An 18,511-nucleotide genomic window follows, 5' to 3' on the forward strand; every position below is an offset into this window, starting at 1 on the left:
TATCTGGCTACGGAGGAACTGAAGTTGGAACGTTGGAAAGGCTGGACAGGCAGTGTGAGATACATACTGTACCTTGGAGAAAAGAGAAAGCATAGCTATTGGGGAGCGTCTGATGGATGGAATGTAGTGTGTGTGTGTGTGTGTGTGTGTGTGTGTTGGGTTAGAGGAAGGGATGACGTTGGTGAGAGAAGCAGGAGCCAATTCATGAATTGGTCTCATTACAAGGCCTTTGGATTTTATCCTAAAGTCAATGGGGAGTCATTTAAGGATTTAACCAGGAGAGTAACATAAGCAGATTTGAGTTTTAGAAAAATCACTCTGGGAACAGTGCTGCATTTCAGGGGACGGGACCAGAGGCACTGAGGCCACCGGGGGCTGATTTCCCTCTTCTTTCCCCACATGACTGCTTTTCTGGGTCGTACAAGGTGAGTAAGCAGGAGATGCTGTGGGAAGGCATCTTTTTCTCCCTTGCTTAAACTAGCAGGTATGAGGCTGCCTGAGTAGCTGGGTGTCAAACAACAGAGCTCAATTTCAACCCCCTCACTGCTTTGCAGACTTGGGCAAGTTCTTCTTCGGTGGACCTCAGTTTTCTCTTTGTTAAATAAGGAAGGGCATTTGCAGTTCTGCTGCTTGCTTCTGGAGTGGATAAGATGACAGCTGCTTCTGACGGCCTCTGAGTTTGTTAGAGAATGGACTCACCCACATGCCATTTATTATTCATATTTTAGAGCAGCATTCAGCATTGTGCTAAGGAAAGGAGGACTTCGGGGGGCACTTTGCTCCCCAAGCCGGGTCACAGAGCCTCTCTTCTCGGCCTGCCTTTCCCGACTGTCTCTGCTCCTTGCTCTGAGAACTGTGGGTCCCTGGTGCTTTGTGATGTTGTGTCTGTCCTTTTTAATAAGACTGATGGTTAATTAATGAATCTTTGGCCTTACTAAGTAAAACGAGTTTGGGATGGGAGTACTCTGTTTCACCAGCCCCTGGAACATTGACCAGGGGATGAGAGCCTGAGCTGGCTCTTTAGGTGGCTTTATGCTCTCGGACAGCTACCCTTCACCGTGATCTTTTGCCCAAATGCCTGATTTTATGAGTCTGGCCTCATTTATGGTGGCTGTGGTACCCACCAGATTTCCTAGTCAGGGGGGAGACTTCCTGGTCATATCCAGGCTCACCAGCTGGTAGCCATGGAAACCAGACCCCTCAGGGCGCTTCCCCAAATTCTGTTCTGTGGCAGAAGCTCTCATCTCTCTGGGACAGTTTAGACAAAGTTTCCATGGAAGCAGGAAAACAGACACGATGAGGCCAGATCATCCTGGTAGCCTAAGGATCTTGTATTTGAATTCTTTGGAGCCAAAATAATTGAGTGATTGGTATACAGGAGACTGGTTTACAGAGAAAACACATCTAATATTTATGGAGCAATAAGCAGGCTCTGTTCTAAGCAGTTTACTTATGTTAACTCATTCAGTCTTTACAGCAACCCTGCTACGGTCTGTGCTTTGCAAGTTAAGGAATTAAGGGACAGAGAAGTCATGATTTGATGTCCGAGGCTACTCGGCCGGGATACGACACAGCTGGGTGTAATCGATTTCTCCTCCGCGTTCCTTGCCGCTGCATGCTTCTGTCTCTTGTATACTGTTGTAGTCCTTACACCTTGCAAAGACCTCGAGAGGTCATTTGGCTCAGTCCCCTGTCTCCAGACAATTAAGGTATTATGTGTGTTTTCCCTTTCCCTTGAAAGTCGCTCAGTCGTCTCCGACTCTTTGCGACCCCATGGAATTCTCCAGGTCAGAATACCAGAGTGGGTAGCCTTTCCCTTCTCTGGGGGATCTTCCCAACCCAGGGACTGAATCCAGGTCTCCCGCATTGCAGGCAGATTCTTTACCAGCTGAGCCACAAGGGAAGCCCAAGAATACTGGAGTGGGTAGCCTATTCCTTCTCCAGTGGATCTTCTTGACCCAGGAATTGAACCAAGGTCTCCTGCATTGCAGAAAGATTCTTTACCAGCTGAGCCACAAGGGAAGCTGCAAAGTAACAAGGGCCTACAAGATTGAGTAATTTGTCAAAACTCGTAATATGAAATGGGTGGATGGAAGGGAGAACCCCTTTCTAAAGGCTCAGCAGACCCCCACTCCATCTGTCTGGTTCTCCCCCTTTTATCACAGGCCAAACCAAACATACCCTTGGGTTCTCTCTTCAACGATTCTGCTTTTCCTCCCACCTGAGATTCCCCTTCGTTTTCTCTGACTTTTGAAGGTGGATCACTCGGGCCCAGCTCTGGGTTTTTATTTTGCTTTCAAGGAAAGTTTTCAAAGACCTTCTCCTCCCCCTTTATGGCTAATTGGCTTTGACTAGGTCACAGAGGGGCAGCGTGTCTGTGCTTCCCTCCGGCTCATGACCTGGCCTCTGTGAGGCGGCCGCCCGCTGTGCTGCCGGAGGGCCCTGCCTGGAGAGGGGACAGGGGTCCTGGGGAGGGAGGGAGGCTACGGATGGGCAGATTTTACCTCCTGCCCTCCTGCTGCAAGTCACAGACAGATTCCAAGAGTTCAGAGGCATCCAGGAGTGAGACGGGGTTATTTTCCTTTCTGTTAATTCAAGGCAGCTGAGGAGGACCCTTTCTGTAGGTAACTGCAAGCCTGTCTCTGCTCTCCATGGTTTTCTCAACTTTAACCTTGACTCCCCCCCCCCCCCACACTCATCCTGAGATCATTCCTCACTGATGGCATAAGGCAGAGATGAAACCATCGGCAGAGCCGTCTTCCAGGGTTCTGTGCCCAGCGAGGCATCACTGGCCTCCCCCAGGTGATTCCAGCCCAGGAGTCGGGAGGCTAATGGTGCGGGGAGGCTGCAGATCCAGGGGGCGGGTCATCCACGTCCTTGGCTGTCTCTCCTCTCCACGGTGGTCTGCCCTGGGTCACGGTCAGCAGCACAAAGGAGAAGAGCATGGGATGCCCGCATTGGTTCACTGCGCGTCGCACGCAGGGGCATCTCTGTTTTATGAAAGTGAAGTCGCTCAGTCGTGTCCGACTCTTTGTGACCCCATGGACTGTAGCCTACCAGGCTCCTCTGTCCATGGGATTTCCCAGGTAAGAATATTGGAGTGGGTTGCCATTTCCTTCTCCAGGAGATCTTCCTGACCCAGGGATCGAACCCGGGTCTCCCACATTGCAGGCAGACACTTTTACCATCTGAGCCACCAGGGAAGCCCTGTTTTATGAAGCTGAACGGAATTCACCAAGAAGAGTTTCGACTACGGAAAGACTGTGATACTAGGGCACAAATATGCCCTCTTCCTCATCCCCACACCTAATCCATTAGCAAGGACTATCGGTTTCAGCTCCAGAATAGCTCTTAGATCCATCCACTTTTCCCCACCTCCTGTGCCCCTCCATCATCTCCTACGTGGGTGACTGAGATAGCCTTCTCACTCGTCTCCCTGCCAGCATTCTGGAACTCCCTCGAGTTTTTTCTCCACACTGGAGCAACGTGACCCTTGGCATAAAGAAAAGCAAGTCGCTCGTCTGCTTAACAAGCTACCTTTGCTCTTAGAACCGACTGCTCAGTGAGGCACCCCCAGCCCCGTGTCCCCTGCTCCGTCCTGGCTTCTGCTCTCGAGGACCTCACCTGGCATGCTCCTCCCGTCACTCCGTGGCCACGTGGCCTCCTGTGACTGGCCACGCTTGCTGCTGCTCTGAGGCCTTGACCCTGCCCTTCCTGCTTGCAGGCACTCTCTTCCCCTTGCTTGTTACACGGGTTTCCTTTTACCCTTCAGATCTCAGATCCAATGTCACTCACAATGTAGATCCTTCCTGACCACCGTGTCTAAGATCATCCCATCTCCAGCCTCTCCCTTTCAATCAGATCATCTCTGTGCCCTTCATAACATTTATCACCATCTCAGATTGTCTTACTTAACTACTATGGGTTTATCCATAGTTATCAGGCTCTCTGAGTGTTTTCTGTAACTAGAAATAAGCTTGAGAAAGCCAGGGTCCATTTCTGTTTGTCCCATCTCTTAGGCTGGGAGCGCAGCAGACATTCACTGAATACTTGTTGAATGAAGGAATGAATGAATGACTTTGACTCTGGACAAGTTAAAATTTTCAAGTCTGGGGACATCCATTAAATTTTGTTATGTCTTATAAAAGCCAAAAGATGGCACATGGTCTGTGAAGACCTTTTCTTTTGTATGAAGTTCTGTAGAGTCTGGAGATGCACTTACTCTGGTGACTGCCTGGCTGCCTCTGCTGTTTCCCTTGGGCACCTCACCGCCTCCCTCACCTGGGACTTGATTTCCTGCTTGATAACACTCCTCACAGGGAAAATGGATTTGTTTCTGACTCCAGCAATGAGCGTGACTCCTGCGCTCTCCTCTCTCTCAGAGCATGACCTCAATTTAAATCCTTTCCTGAACAACTCGATCCGGAAAGGTTGCGTTCTGGATCTCTGCTGAGACAAATCCCTGCACGCACAGTCAGTTATTCCTTGCACAGTGAGGCCTCCCAGCTGAGTGGAGCATCTCCGTACAGATCCAGGTCTGGGTCTGCGTGATGAAACCAGCAACCACAGAGAGGAGAGCTGACTTGGCTCTTTACTGTTCTTGCCCACAGACCACAAATGGATTCCTCCCCTATCATGACGTGTCCTTAGGTTGTGGCCTTTCCTTTAGCCTACCCCTTGAACTCTTGTTAGTGCACAGAGCCAGTTCAAATACAGAAATATCTGAATCATAAAATACATGAGATTCAAGGAACTTATAGGACGGCAGTGGAACATTCTGGTGAAATGTGATCTCAGAGATTTGGTCCAGTCTCCTAATTTGCCATGGTGCTGCATTTTAGTCTAGATTTAGGCTGCCTGAGTTTAAATCCCAGGGGAGGCCCCTTGGGAAATTTATTTAGCTTCTCTGAACCTTAGTTTCCTCATCTGTGAAATGGGAATGATAATAGTAATTACCTCATAAGGTTATTGCAAGGATTGAATAAGATAATATGTCTGAACAGTTCTTCACACTTTTATCTATGATTGTCATGGCTAAAGAAGGGGAAACAGAATGAGAAGTCACCAGAAATCATTCTGTTAATTGGAGACATGACTGTTAGCAATAAGCTCCCTTAGAGCAGAAATAATCTGTCCTGTTATTTCTCTACCTCAGTTTAAACATCTGAAAATTGAACATGAAAGCATCACTTACCTCAATAGATTGTTCTCATATCTAAAAAGTTAGTTGCTGAGTCATGTCTGACTCTTTGTGAGCTCATGGACTGCAGCTCACCAGGCTCCTCTGTCCATCGGATTCTTCAGGCAAGGATATTGCATGGATACTGGGGGTGTGGAGGGGGTAGCCATTCCCTTCTCTAGGGGATTTTCCTGACCCAGGGATCAAACCCGGGTCTCTTGCATCGCGGGCAGGTTCTTTACCTTCTGAGCCACCAGACAAGCCTCTGCTAGTTAAAGTACTCAAGAAATATGAGTTACTTAGGATAGTACTTAACAAAATCAATCACTTCAAATTACTAACATTATTGTATTACTTTTGTTCTTTTTTTAATTATTTCAACTGCTATTTTAAGTTTTCCAGAACTTAGCATAGGGCTTGGAGTCTGGCAGGCTCCCAGTGAATTTGTAATGAGTGAAAAGATGAATCTGACAGAGAAGCCAGGTCTCCTGATCCCCGGTTCCAAGTCTTCCCTCCATATCGCATGGCCTTGTGCCTTCCAATATTGTGCAGCCCCATGGCTAAGTTAGCTTCACTCAGGGTTAAAATATTACTTGGCCACCCTGGGCCTCCCAGGCATTTCCTCTGCTTCCATTCTCTAGCTCAAAACCAAACTTTTGCCTTTAAAATATATACCCGTTAGCTTCTGCTAGAAAGCTGAACTGGTGGCCCTCTTCTTCAGCCCTGGCCTCCTGCCCTCTGCATCCTTCTCAGAAATCCCATTTTTGTGCATTCTCTTTGTGCATTTGGTTGGAGACTGTTGGTTGTTTCTGATCCATAATTGTTAAAAATCCTGTCTCCTCTCTCCCTCTCTCTCTTTTTTTTTGACTCCCTCTAGCTGATCCTAACAACAGACTGGTTCCAAATAGGAAAAGGAGTACATCAAGGCTGTATATTGTCACCCTGCTTACTTAACTTATATGCAGAGTACATCATGAGAAACGCTGGGCTGGAAGAAGCACAAGCTGGAATCAAGATTGCTGGGAGAAATATCAATAACCTCAGATATGCAGATGACACCACCCTTATGGCAGAAAGTGAAGAGGAACTAAAGAGCCTCTTGATGAAAGTGAAAGAGGAGAGTGAAAAAGTTGGCTTAAAGCTCAACATTCAGAAGACTAAGATCATGGCATCCGGTCCCATCACTTCATGGCAAATAGAGGGTGAAACAGTGGTAATAGTGGCTGACTTTATTTTTGGGGGCTCCAAAATCACTGCAGATAGTGCTTGAAGCCATAAAATTAAAAGACGCTTACTCCTTGGAAGGAAAGTTATGACCAACCTAGACAGCATATTCAAAAGCAGAGACATTACTTTGCCAACAAAGGTCCATCTAGTCAAGGCCATGGTTTTTCCAGTAGTCATGTATGGATGTGAGAATTGAACTGTAAAGAAAGCTGAGCGCCAAAGAATGGATGCTTTTGAACTGTGGTGTTGGAGAGGACTCTTGAGAGTCCCTTGGACTGCAAGGAGAACCAACCAGTCCATCTTAAAGGAGATCAGTCCTGGGTGTTCATTGGAAGGACTGATGTTGAAGCTGAAACTCCAATACTTTGGCCACCTGATGTGAAGAGCTGACTCATTTGAAAAGACCCTGATGCTGGGAAAGATTGAGGGCAGGAGGAGAAGGGGATGACAGAGGATGAGATGGTTGGATGGCATCACCGACTTGATGGACATGGGTTTGGGTGAACTCCAGGAGTTAGTGATGGACAGGGAGGCCTGGCGTGCTGTGGTTCATGGGGTGGCAAAGAGTTGAACAGGAGTGAGTGACTGAACTGAACTGAACTGAACTGAGCTGATCCCATCCAGGATGCTCGATGCTCCATCTCTTCTTCAGGTCCATCTAGGCTGCTCTAGAAGATCTGACCAAGCTCCAATTTTCTCAGACACTCATCTGAATCCTCACTGGCTTCAAGATTTCTCCCCATGGTGTCACTCACTGTCCCACTCCAAGCTCTCTCTCTCCACACTTCCCCAAGCCTAAATATCACTTTCTCCCCAAATTCACAGTATGCCATGTGCATGGAAAAAAAGGCAGTTCCCATCTGGCTCTTGGAATGTTTCAGGGATTTTCACTCAAAATATTTAAATGACTTAAAATCCTATTATTCACAGTCAGTTTGAATAGGGGTAAAATTCTACTATTTGGTTCTTTCATCCTTTCTTACCTTCTCCTCTTGGTTTTCAAAGTATGTTCTTAGGACCAGCAACAGTGAGCTTGCAGAATCTTGCAGAATCTGGGAGCTTGCAGAATCTTGACCCAACTCCAGACTTACTGCGTCAGAATCTGCATTCCAGCAAGACCTCAGAACTCAGGTGGGCATAACTGAATCAAGTGGCTGTACACCTTAACTAACACATCACCATGAATCAACCAGAAAGAAAAAAAAGAAAAGAAAAAAAGAGTAGGCAAAAACAAGAAGATGACCTTAGTTGATTCATATGCATGTTTCTGAAGTGCTGCTCCACCCAGGTTCCTCACTCTTCAATCTAGATGAGAGTCCCTGAGGTTCTTGAACTAAAAGTGGGGAACTGAAGGGGCCGTCTTAGCACCCCGGCTGCTAGTTGAGTAAATTAATCCTGTATGCCTCAATTAATGAGGGAAACCACTGCAGCTTCCCTGAGATCTTCATTAAACATCTATTTTTGTATAGGTTCAGTATTCTGCTGAGTTCTCCTGTTTTCTGCGAGGTGGATACAGGCATACCTCATTTTACTGTGCTTTGCCCACACTGCACTTTTTACAGAGTGAAGTTTTGTGGCAACTCCGCATTGTCAGAAGATGGTCGGCAATTTTTAGTAATACATATTTTTAATCAAGGTACACACATTTTTTTAAGACATAATGCTATTGTATACTTAATCGACCACAATTTATTGTTAACATAACTTTCATATGCACTGGGAAATTTAAAAAATGCATGACTCTCTTTATGTGATATTTGCTTTATTGTGGTGATCTGGAACTGAACTGGTAATGTCTCACAAGTATGCCTGTAATATCAAATAATCTGACAAACTCCTCACCTTTTTTTTCTCTCTTGAAAGCCAGCCACAGAGCTTGGAGATATGAAGGAGTTTCTATTTCCAGATTTTTGAATTTGGCTGCCAGACTCCAGCTTCCCAGGATCCCTTTCTCGGTATCTACACCTTTATGTAATTCCCTTACCTTGAGTGTGTGTGAGACATGCAAATTCCTTCTAATAGAATACAGCAAAAGTGATGAGATGTCCCCTTTTATAATCACAAAGCACATAGCGTGATTGTATTACGTTGTATAAGATTCTGTCTTGATATCAGACACAAGTACCCTCCTTGCTGACATGATACATAAGTGTGCATGCAGAGGAGGCCTAGGCAGCAAGGAAGGCTGGTAGATTTTAGGAACAGCAGTCAACAGCCCACAATAAACAGCGGCAAGGAAGGAACGCTGCCCAGACTGTGGGAGCAGATCCTTCCTCAGCTGAGCCTCCGGGTGAGAACGCAGCCCTGGCTGATGTCTTGTAAGACCCTGAGCATGGAACCCAGCTGAGTCACGCTCAGACTCCTGGTCTGCAGAAACAGTGAGACAATAAATGTGTGTTGCTTAAGTTCATGTTCATGATAATTGCTTCAGTTAGTTATCCGACCATAGATAACTAATACTCTTGTAATGGCTACAAAGTTGGCTTGTAAGGAGGCAGTTCCATCAGCTGGCTGAGCAGAAAATGGCAGCCAGCCATTGAGAGTGAGGGTGCCAGAACTGGTATCAACGATACATGGCTTGTCATCTCCAGAGTGGTTCTCACGAGACCAGTGGAACCGGCGTGGCCGGTGTAGAGGTGACAGTTCCCTTAGCTTCCTCACTGACTTGGTTCTCACGAGATGGTGTGGCCAGCATGGAGGTTCCCTTAACTTTCTCAGGACAGTTTCACCCGTCCTTCCACACTGCCTCAGTTTCTCTCTCTCACAGCAATCAGACCCGAGCTTTCCACTTGGGTTGATAGAGCCAAGGTGACAAGTCATGTGTGACAACATTTAATTAATACCCATAACCTGTTTAGAGACTGGGATAAAAACTGCTACATAAGTGAAAAACATTTTATTCAATTAATTTTTTTCACGTGGCACACATCATTTCTCTAAGCCTGTCAGATGTGTTAGCTTTCTTCTGAAATCCGCTGATTCAGGATCTCTCGGAAAACCAAACAAAAGGAGATACACAGAGACGTAAACACATTTCCCAACCAGCAAATAGATGGAGTTTAGAGTGAAGAGGTTATCTTTCTTAACCCTGCGAAGACCGCACAAGATGCAATCTCCCTCTGGCTGGGAATGCCTGACACTTGCACATGTGTGTGTGTGTGTGTGCGTGTGTGCGTGTGCGCACGCGTGCGCGTGTCTGTATATGAAAGAAAACTCGATCAATAATTCATTCTGAAATGCTTCCTCTTTCTTGGCACTCCCTTTGCCCATCCTTTCAAGAACCCTTTAGTCCTGTGGTATGTATATTTAATAGGTTCCAGGACAAAACTTGGTCACCTTGAAGGCAACTGGCTTTCAGGAGTGAAGGTCAGAGGATGAGGGACAGAGTGGCATCTGTCTTTGGCTTTGCCTCGATTCACCAGGATGGAAGGATGAATGCTGCACTTGGTTCCTCTCTGCTAGGGCTGTGGAGCCATGGCCTGGCTCGACAGTAAATACACCTGGAATCTGCTTTTCAGGGGGACAAGGTTAAGTGACGGTGTAATGCCAGGTGAAAGGCTTTGTGATGGATGTTTTAGGCGGGCGCATATGTGCTCCTCTCCCGTCTTTTGTTAGCATCTCCCTGGTTGATGAGGAAGCCTGCAGAGGTCCCCGCCTCCTTCTCACCATCCCCTAGAATGAGGAGAGGAGACAACTTAAAATTCAAGACTTCCATAGATTAAAAAAAAAAAAAAAAAGATTTCCATAGATAGTTTTATGGCTGCCAAAGTTACCTTAGGACTTCAGGCTGGCATTTTACATCAGGAGTAAAATTTTAATGATGCACAGACACATGGGCTGGTAGGAGTGGGGAAGGAGGTGTGGGGGAGAGGGAGCCACTGACACGCTCCGGCACACTCTCGCGTGCTTGGGGCAGGTTCTCCAGTTGCAACCATCACCCATTCCCAGCCCCGTCTCTGAAGGCAAAGCCAGCCCCATGTTCTGACAGTGTTGGCAACCGCACGTTGCAGAATCCCGTTCCTCGCCATCAGACTCAGAGTTTCGACTGAGACGAAGCAAATATAAAGGCATCACAGAGCAGCCACTCCTTACGGACCTTGGGCGGATTCCTGCCTGTGTCTCTGCTGGAGTCCTTGAGGCTGCGGTCACATCCTGGACGCTGTGTGGCAAGGCTCTTGGAAGAGTCTGTGTGGAATGAAACAGAAGGGGATGGCAGGGAAAAGGGGACAGAGCCTCTTGGTCTGAGCATGTCCTGTCCAAACTGTACAGTCGGTCAGCGCAGTTGCTGCGTTTTGTTCCTAAAAATAACACAGCTCAGATAAGAAGGAATGGCCCTGTGTCACGGAGTCTTTCCCTTTATATTTTTCGAATTAGAAAACTAAGCCTCATTTCCCTCGCCTTTACATGTTTCCCTCTATAATGTAAGAATGTGTGCACCTTGAGAAGTTTTGCAAGTTTTCCCAAAGAGTAATCAACAAGCAGGTATTTATCAAGCACGAATCACTTATTCCAAATTGGGCGAGGCGTTTTGTAAGAGAGAAGCACGTAGTACGGTCCATACCACGGAATCCAGATCCCACCCTGCAGGAGCTGGGAGTGCTGGGGAAATAGGACTCACAGGAGATGAATTAGGATGGGGAACCAGACAGGATGGAGACAGTGAGATGCAGTATTTTCTCACTCTAGTTGCTTTAGGGGCTCCAGGAAGGAAAGAGGAAGCGAGCCAGCAGAGTCAGGGAAGCCGGTGGACCAGGGAGAACAGGAAGGTCCACACGGGTTCCTCCCACCGCCCTCCCTGGAGTCAGGTCCCCCTGGGGCCTTGGTTTTTCTTTATTTTCCTTCCACATTGTGTGTCTGCTGCTCTCATCCTCTGCTTCCAAGCATGCCTGGACTCGTAGCTGCTAATAACTTTAGGCCAGTCACCACCACTGTCTGGGCAGTTTGGTCCATCCATAAAAACAAGTGGACTGACTGATCCCCCAGTTCTAACAGTCTACAAGTCTCCAGAAAGCAGGACCAGGTCAAGAAAAATGTGAGCGATCTGAAAACTCTGGGACGTCTGCTTCCCCTAAGCACTGGCTGAGTCCCCTCCCCTCCCTTCCCTCCCCACCTTCCTCCTCCTCCTCCTCCCTCTCTGAGTGGTGAGCACCGGTGACTTAAAGCTTGACTGGACTTTGAAATGGGAGGAGAGGTGTGGTGAGTCCGGGGTTATTAAAAAAAAAGACAAAACTCAAGACTAAGAAGCATGCCGTCTCTTCCTGAGTTTGTCTCTGTCGCTGACTAGCTCTGTGACCCTGGGCAAGTCACTTCGTGACACCTCCGGACTGTTTCTCCTGGAATCCAGATGGCCTGAGTTCTCCAGCCTCCAGAGGTTACCCAGCCTCCCCTCATTCACAGTCAGCACCAGCCTCCTTTTCCACCCAGCTACAGAGCAGCAAGCCTTCGGCCAGGTTCCCCCGCCCGCAGCTCTGAAGGGGGATTGTCCGAGTAACGGCTGCGTGGTCCACAAGCACATCCTGAGTGGCCCTCAGCATTTCCGTGCTGGTTTTGCGCTGCATCTCTGCTGCGCTGATACTCCTTACCATCTTGCACTTGTTTTGCTTTTCCAGACTGCTCTCTCTCAGGCTGACCCACTGAACAAAAGTGAGGTTTGAGGGTAACAGAAGGAAATTATAACTGAGAATAGAAATGCTTAAAACAGAGCTGCTAAGCAGCCTGGCTTCTACTGTTTACAGCACAGGACTCTCATTCTCCCCGCCTCTTCTGTCTGTCTGTCCCTCCCTCTCTCTCTCTCTGTCTCTCTCTCTCTTTTTCTCTGTGTGTCTCTGTCTTCCATCACGTCACCAGAGCCAGGTGCCGGCCCATCACACAAGTGCCGTCGTCCATATTCTACACTGAGATCCCATCCCCTCAGGCTCCTCAGAGGCTTCAAGGGAAAATAAACAAGAAATTGATTTCCCCATCCTCTCCACAACGCCCCAGGAAACATAATGGTAATTTCCAGAAATATGAATCTGTCCACAGTGAAGGCAGAACTTGACATGATTTGCAGAACAGATGAAGTTTTCCTCATTCCAGGCATCTCCACTGGCTTCCTCTCTATGTAAGCAAGAGTTTAGTGTCCACTTCCTACCATCAAGGAGATCTCAGCCCCCAGATGTAATATGTAAATATTTAATGTTTGTTTAACACGAACAGTTTCCTATAGCTTTGGAATATGAATTTCCTCTGCTTCCAGTCATCCGTGATTCATGAATATTGGGGTCCTTTCACAGAGCACACTCTCAGCCGGTGGCTGTACATCACCCTCCGGGGAGCTTTCCAGCTATGACAGCCTATAACCTCCTGGTCTCTGTGAGGTTCTCTCTCTGGAAGAGTCTCCCCTTCAGTCTGTGTTTGGGTGAGCTTCCTTTCTTAAGGTGTGGAGAGGATTGACAGAGGATACTTACTTGTGAGGCACTACTAGTTACTGCCCAGGATCAGCCTAAATGAGATGTAAATGTCCAGGGGGCCCCTGGTGACCACCCATTCCTGGTTACGGTGGTCGTACAGAGGCCTTGGAACCTCTCTTCCTGTCACTTGCCTGCGCTCATTTTCTTTACATCTTCACCTATTCTGGGAGCAGTCAATCTTAGCCTGTATTTGCAGCCCCAGCAGGGAGCCCATTTCCATCGAAGAGAGGACTCCTTTAATAAATCTAGCTCATTTGTGCAAGAGCAGTGCAGCCATTGATTAGAGGACTGATTGGAGCTGTGACTTTCCTTAGGAAGAAAATTAAGAAAACAGATTAAAGGCAAATGATGGGCAGCTTTGTCTTCTTGGGAAGCATGGGGCGGGGGTGCTGGTGGTGGTGGTGATTCTCCTTATATTCTCTCACCCATGCTGACTCAGGTTTCAGATATTTTGAGATGAATTAACTCCTTCAGGTTAACTGTACATGGCAAGGAATCATGGAATCTCAGAGCTGAAGTGGATGTTGACCGTTATTTTAGTCCCTTTATTTTGTAGATTATGTCACCAGAGACCAAACGAAGGGCAGGAAGTGAGTGGCGTTTGGTAAGGGCGGTCCTCCGAGCTGCGGGTGGCACTCCCAATGTGTTTCCATTCTCACTTCCTTCCTGAAACTTCCGCTGGTGTTCTTTACTCCGCCATCTTTGTGGCCCTCACTCACCCGCATGCTGGTTCATCCTCTCTCTTGGCTCACGCGGTGAGAGTGCCTTTTATTTTTCAGAGCATTTTGTAGACACTCAGGAGCCTCAAGAAGCCTCTAGGGTTGCTCTGCAGTTGTAGTTTGTCCATGGCAGATTTAACTCTAAGGTAAGGAGATAAATGAAAAGCAAATGTTAGGTGTCTAGTCACATCGCTTTGCGAGCTTTCAGACAGAAAGGGGCTGTGTGCATTTGACTCGGTGTCCCCTGAGTCTGCCAGATCTCGGCACTTCTAGGTGCTCCAAGGACACTTGTCAACTTGCAGACTAAATGAATGAACTGTGTAGATATGAGTTTGGCCATTTAAGGTTGTCTTATCAGGAGCTTTACAATGATGGTAATTATTCTTGCTCCCAGTATAATGACTTTTAAGTTCCATTATAAGAACTGCCTTCAGATTTAATTTACTAATCACTCCACATCTTTTATATCTAAAAAAAAAAAACTTTAAAATTTACATTTGGATTTTATGGCCTAAGGAACACTTTTACATATACCATTATCTTTTGGTTCTCATAAAAATCCTATGAAGGAATTGTTATCCTTCCTGTTTTATAGATGAAGACACTGAGGCTGAGGGACGTTATGGACTTGCCTAAAGCTACAGGCCTGGTAGGTGTCTAAGCGGAGCACAATGCAGATCTTCTGACATGGAATCCTGAGCCCTTTTTTCTATATCACCCTGCCTCCCCACACCCAGACCTAATGTCCCAGGCTTGCGTCCCAGCTGTATTCTGCAGCACTAAGAAAGACGTCCGGTTATAACCAAAGATCAAATCAATTCACACTTAGAGAATGACGAGTTGCTACTGTCAAAGCTATCCTGAATTTGTTAGAGCCCCTGATATCATTCTGAGGAATGAATCAGTTCTGAAAAAGTCTTTTGCATAATGGCAGCTCTACAGTTATCAAGGTGTAACTCCCCACCCACGTGTATTCTTTTTCATAGGTGTATGTTTATAAGAGAGAGAGTGTGTGTGTTCTCTTTGGTTATTTTGGGGAATCTGAGGAGCAGAGAATAGGGACTTTGCTAATTACCAGATTTCAGACAGTTATTTGCTATTAGCCTATTTAACCCTTACATCACTGCAAATAAGTAAACTGAGATTCAATGGTCTATGAGAGAACCCAGATCTCCCAACTCCCAGTCCATAGCTCTTTCTTCTGTGACGTACCTCATGTAGAACCATCCGGTCTTTATTCCCACCAGAGAGTCAATGGGGAAACAGAAGGAAGGCAGAAATTCTAAATGCATCTCCCTGGTAGGACTGGAGGTAAACAGTGTTCCCCAGTTTGGCTGGGGTGCCTGAGTCCTATTTACCTTCTGCTAATGATACCGAGGGTGGCACAGAGCCTGTGTGTGTGAAAGAGACAGGAGTAAGAGGGAACAAGTTACCCTGATCTGTTTATATTGGATAAAAGCTTCGAAGCTTGAGAGTAATCTGCATCTCAGCTCTATTTACTTTGCAAATAGAATAAAAGCCTCCTTGCATGTGCATCAGTGAGATGGGAACCAGTGAGGGAGGAAAAGGCTTGGGGAAGTAGTGGGTGGAGAGTATTTTTATACAGGCAGAAAGGTCCATGAGTCTTGGATTCTAGCCTGGCTTCTGTCACTATTTATGTGTGACCTTGTGCAGACCACTGTCCCTCTCTGGCCTTTCACTGTCTGCAAAATTTTAGACTAGAGCCATGACTCTCATATTGGCAGCCAGTTGGCAGAACCGAGCCTAAGGGCATTTTATTTATTTATTTATTTTTTAAGCAGTGTTTTTTAAAAAATCAGGACTTTCCTGGTGGTCCAGTGCTTAAAACTGCATTATTCAGTGCAGGGGGCATGGGTTCGATCCCTGGTTGGGGAACTAAGATCCCAGAAGTTGTGCAGCATGGACAATAAATAAATAAAGGACTGTTTTTTAAAAATAAATTTAGGCCTCTTTCATATTCCCCAGTTCATAGGCCATACTATCCTTGCTAGATGTTACTTGCCCATTTATACAGGCATTTGAGATAGACAATTGGACTAGTTTCTTATAGAAGGCTCTAACGTTATTTGGGAGAGATTGAAGGGACAGATTGAAAGAGGGAGGAGAAGGGGATGACAGACGATGAGTTGGTTGGATGGCATTGCTGACTCGATGGACATGAGTTTGAGTAGGCTCTGGGAGCTGGTGATAGACAGGGAAGCCTGGCATACCGCAGTCCATGGGGTTGCAAAGAGTCGGACATGACTGAGCAACTGAACTGAACTGAATGTTATTTGACACTATCCATATATTCAGCTTGTTCATAACAGAATCTCTTTTTCCTCTTTGAATTTTTTTTAAAATTTAGTTTCTATTTTATGGGTTATAGTTGCTTTTGGAGAAGGGATAGGCTGCCCACTCAAGTATTCTTGGGCCTTCTGGTGGCTCAGATGGTAAGAATTCACTTACAATGCGGGAGACCTGGGTTCACTCCCTGGGTTGGGAAGATCCCTTAGAGGAGAGCATGGCAACCCACTCCAGTATTCTTGCCTGGAGAATCCCCATGGACAGAGACCCCTACAGTCCATGGGGTCTCAAAGAGTCAGACACGACTGAGCATCACGCAGCACATAATTGATTTACAATGCTATGTTAGTTTCCGGTGTTCAGCAAAGTGATTGAATTATGCACATATTTATTCTTTTGTGGACTCCTTCCCCTTATAGGTTATTAGAAAGTATTGAATAGAGTTTCCTGTGCTATAAGTAAGTCATTGTTGATTCTGTTATTGCTGTTTAGTTGCTAAGTCGTGTCTGGCTCTCTTGTACCCCATGGACTGTAGACTACCATGCTCCTCTATCCATGGGATTTCTCAGCAAGAATACTGGAGTGGGTTGTCATTTTCTTCTCCAGGGAATCTTCCCAACTCAGGGATCACACTCATCTCCTGTATTGGCAGGCAGATTCTTTACCACTGAGCCACCAGGGAAGCCCTTGTTGATGATCTATTTTACATATAGTCGTGTGTATATGTTAATTTCATAAGAGAGTCTTGAAGGACGTAAATGTGAGAAGTAGCATAGTGTCCTGGCTAAGTGTTTGGGCTCCACAGTCTGCCTGCCTTTGAATCCCTGCTGTGCCTCTTGCCAGCACATCTCTGATCTGCAATGTTGCCTCCATTCCCTCATCTGCGAAATGGACACAATCCCACGAAGAATAAATAAATCAGTCTCTCCAAAGTGCTCAGAATACTGCCAGACACATCCTAAGTGGTCAGTGGTAGTTAGCCATCACTCTGATTACTATTAGGCCTTTTTATGAAATATGTGTACAATCGTAGCAAATCATCTTAAAATGTTTGGCTAAAATTTCCTGGATAAGATGGAGTGCCTGATATTATGAAATGTGTGTTACTAAGAACAAAAGGGTCAGACACAGAGGACCATTTCCGAAAGGCTCTCCAAGCCAGTCATGTAAATAAATATGAAACCAATTGGTTTCCGGGATTCTTTTTATCTACAAATTTTCATTTGCCCATAACTCACTCAACCCCTGAGATGCTGGGAAAGGCTGAATCTATGGCACTTTCCTGGGCCTGCTGGCTGACTTTCTGAGTGCCTGGTTCTTATTTCCATGAAGATCTGGGGCCCCTGTTCTTCTCGTCCTCAAATGTAGGTTTCGTCTCTGTGGCTGGCCTGGCCTGGGCTAAGTGGTTCTGAGAATTCTGGTGTCGTGTTCACTGGAACAGCAGGTGGGGGAGAAGACTTACAGGGAAAACTCATCAAACGTAGCAAGTAGCTTCCCATCTATTTTTCATGTGGCGTGAAATAAAAGTAGATCAGATTAGGAAATGAAGGCGAAAATAATGTGTGTGGACCCTCTCTGCGAGTCACTGTGGCCCTCTCTGGCTTCAATAATAAGCATGCCTGCTCGGGGACTTTGTTGATCATCAATTCTAAACTTCAGGCATGTTTATAACCCTGTTAATATGGCCAGACCCAGTAATGTGTGCAGAATTAGATGACTGAGCCACAGTTCTGGGAATACTTGCTTAAAGGCCAAAGCCGAGGCAACACTGGCCTTTTTTGAAAGCAGGAAAGGAGCAAGGGGGTGCGTGTGTGAACTGGCATTTGTAAAAAATTCTCCCTTGAAAACCTTTGGTCCTTAAGCAGGCGGGGGCTGACAGAGACAGTCCTGGGAACCCTGACAGGCAAGTAACTAGCCTCGCAGAGAAGGATCACAGTCCTTAAGAAAAGGGAAAGAGAAAAGGGAAGGAAGAAAGGGAGGTGAGAACTCCCGGGTAGCTGACTGCGACTTTCTGCAGAAATGACCGGCCGCAGACTGCGTTGCTGCCTCTGCACGTGTTTTCTCCCGGGAAAGGCCACCAGCCCCGACTTCCTCCCTCCTGGAGTGGGGCGCTCAATGAAGCGCTCGGAACATGCCTTGCTCCCCAGGGGTCTGTGTCTCCTGGGTTTTCCAAGCTTGGGAACCTGGTGTTGCCCCTCCTTGATTTACTTTGCTGAGTGTCTTGCGCTTTGCAATCTATAAGTGATCAATAGTGCGTGTGCTTGAGGGTGGAAGAGGCCTTCCAGCTCCTTGCCTCCTGTTTCCTCCTAGAAGAACTTCTGTTTCCCATGGGGGTGCGGGTGGTATTTTGGGCAGACCGTTCTCGGTGAAAGGCACTGTCCGGCGCGTTAGGGATTGTTTAGCTCTCACTCCTGCCTGCTGAGTGCCTGCAAATCCCTCTGCGTTTTCCAAAGCCTCCCAGCTTGTTGGGGCATTTAGTAATGATTGAAAAGAAAGCCCCGATAGAGGTAACACTTCTCTACCCGACCCTCTCTCCTCTCCAGGGCAGGGAAGAGGGACGTCTTTCATTAGAGAATCTAAGTGGCAGAAGCTGAGCCCCGCCTCTTGTTTGCCCTCCGGCCTGGCCT

At 46.8% G+C, this 18,511-nt stretch overlaps 1 long non-coding RNA gene across 1 annotated transcript; it reads left to right on the plus strand.

Moving 5' to 3' along the window:
• The first annotated feature begins 291 nt into the window (after positions 1-291).
• LOC122452040 lies at positions 292-8,413 on the plus strand. Its single transcript, XR_006272575.1, has 3 exons — positions 292-425; positions 7,412-7,537; positions 8,270-8,413. It is a non-coding gene; the product is annotated as an uncharacterized LOC122452040 (long non-coding RNA).
• The last annotated feature ends 10,098 nt before the right edge of the window (positions 8,414-18,511 follow it).

Source organism: Cervus canadensis, chromosome 13, assembly GCF_019320065.1.
Source record: "Cervus canadensis isolate Bull #8, Minnesota chromosome 13, ASM1932006v1, whole genome shotgun sequence".
NCBI classification, from domain to species: Eukaryota; Metazoa; Chordata; class Mammalia; order Artiodactyla; family Cervidae; genus Cervus; species Cervus canadensis.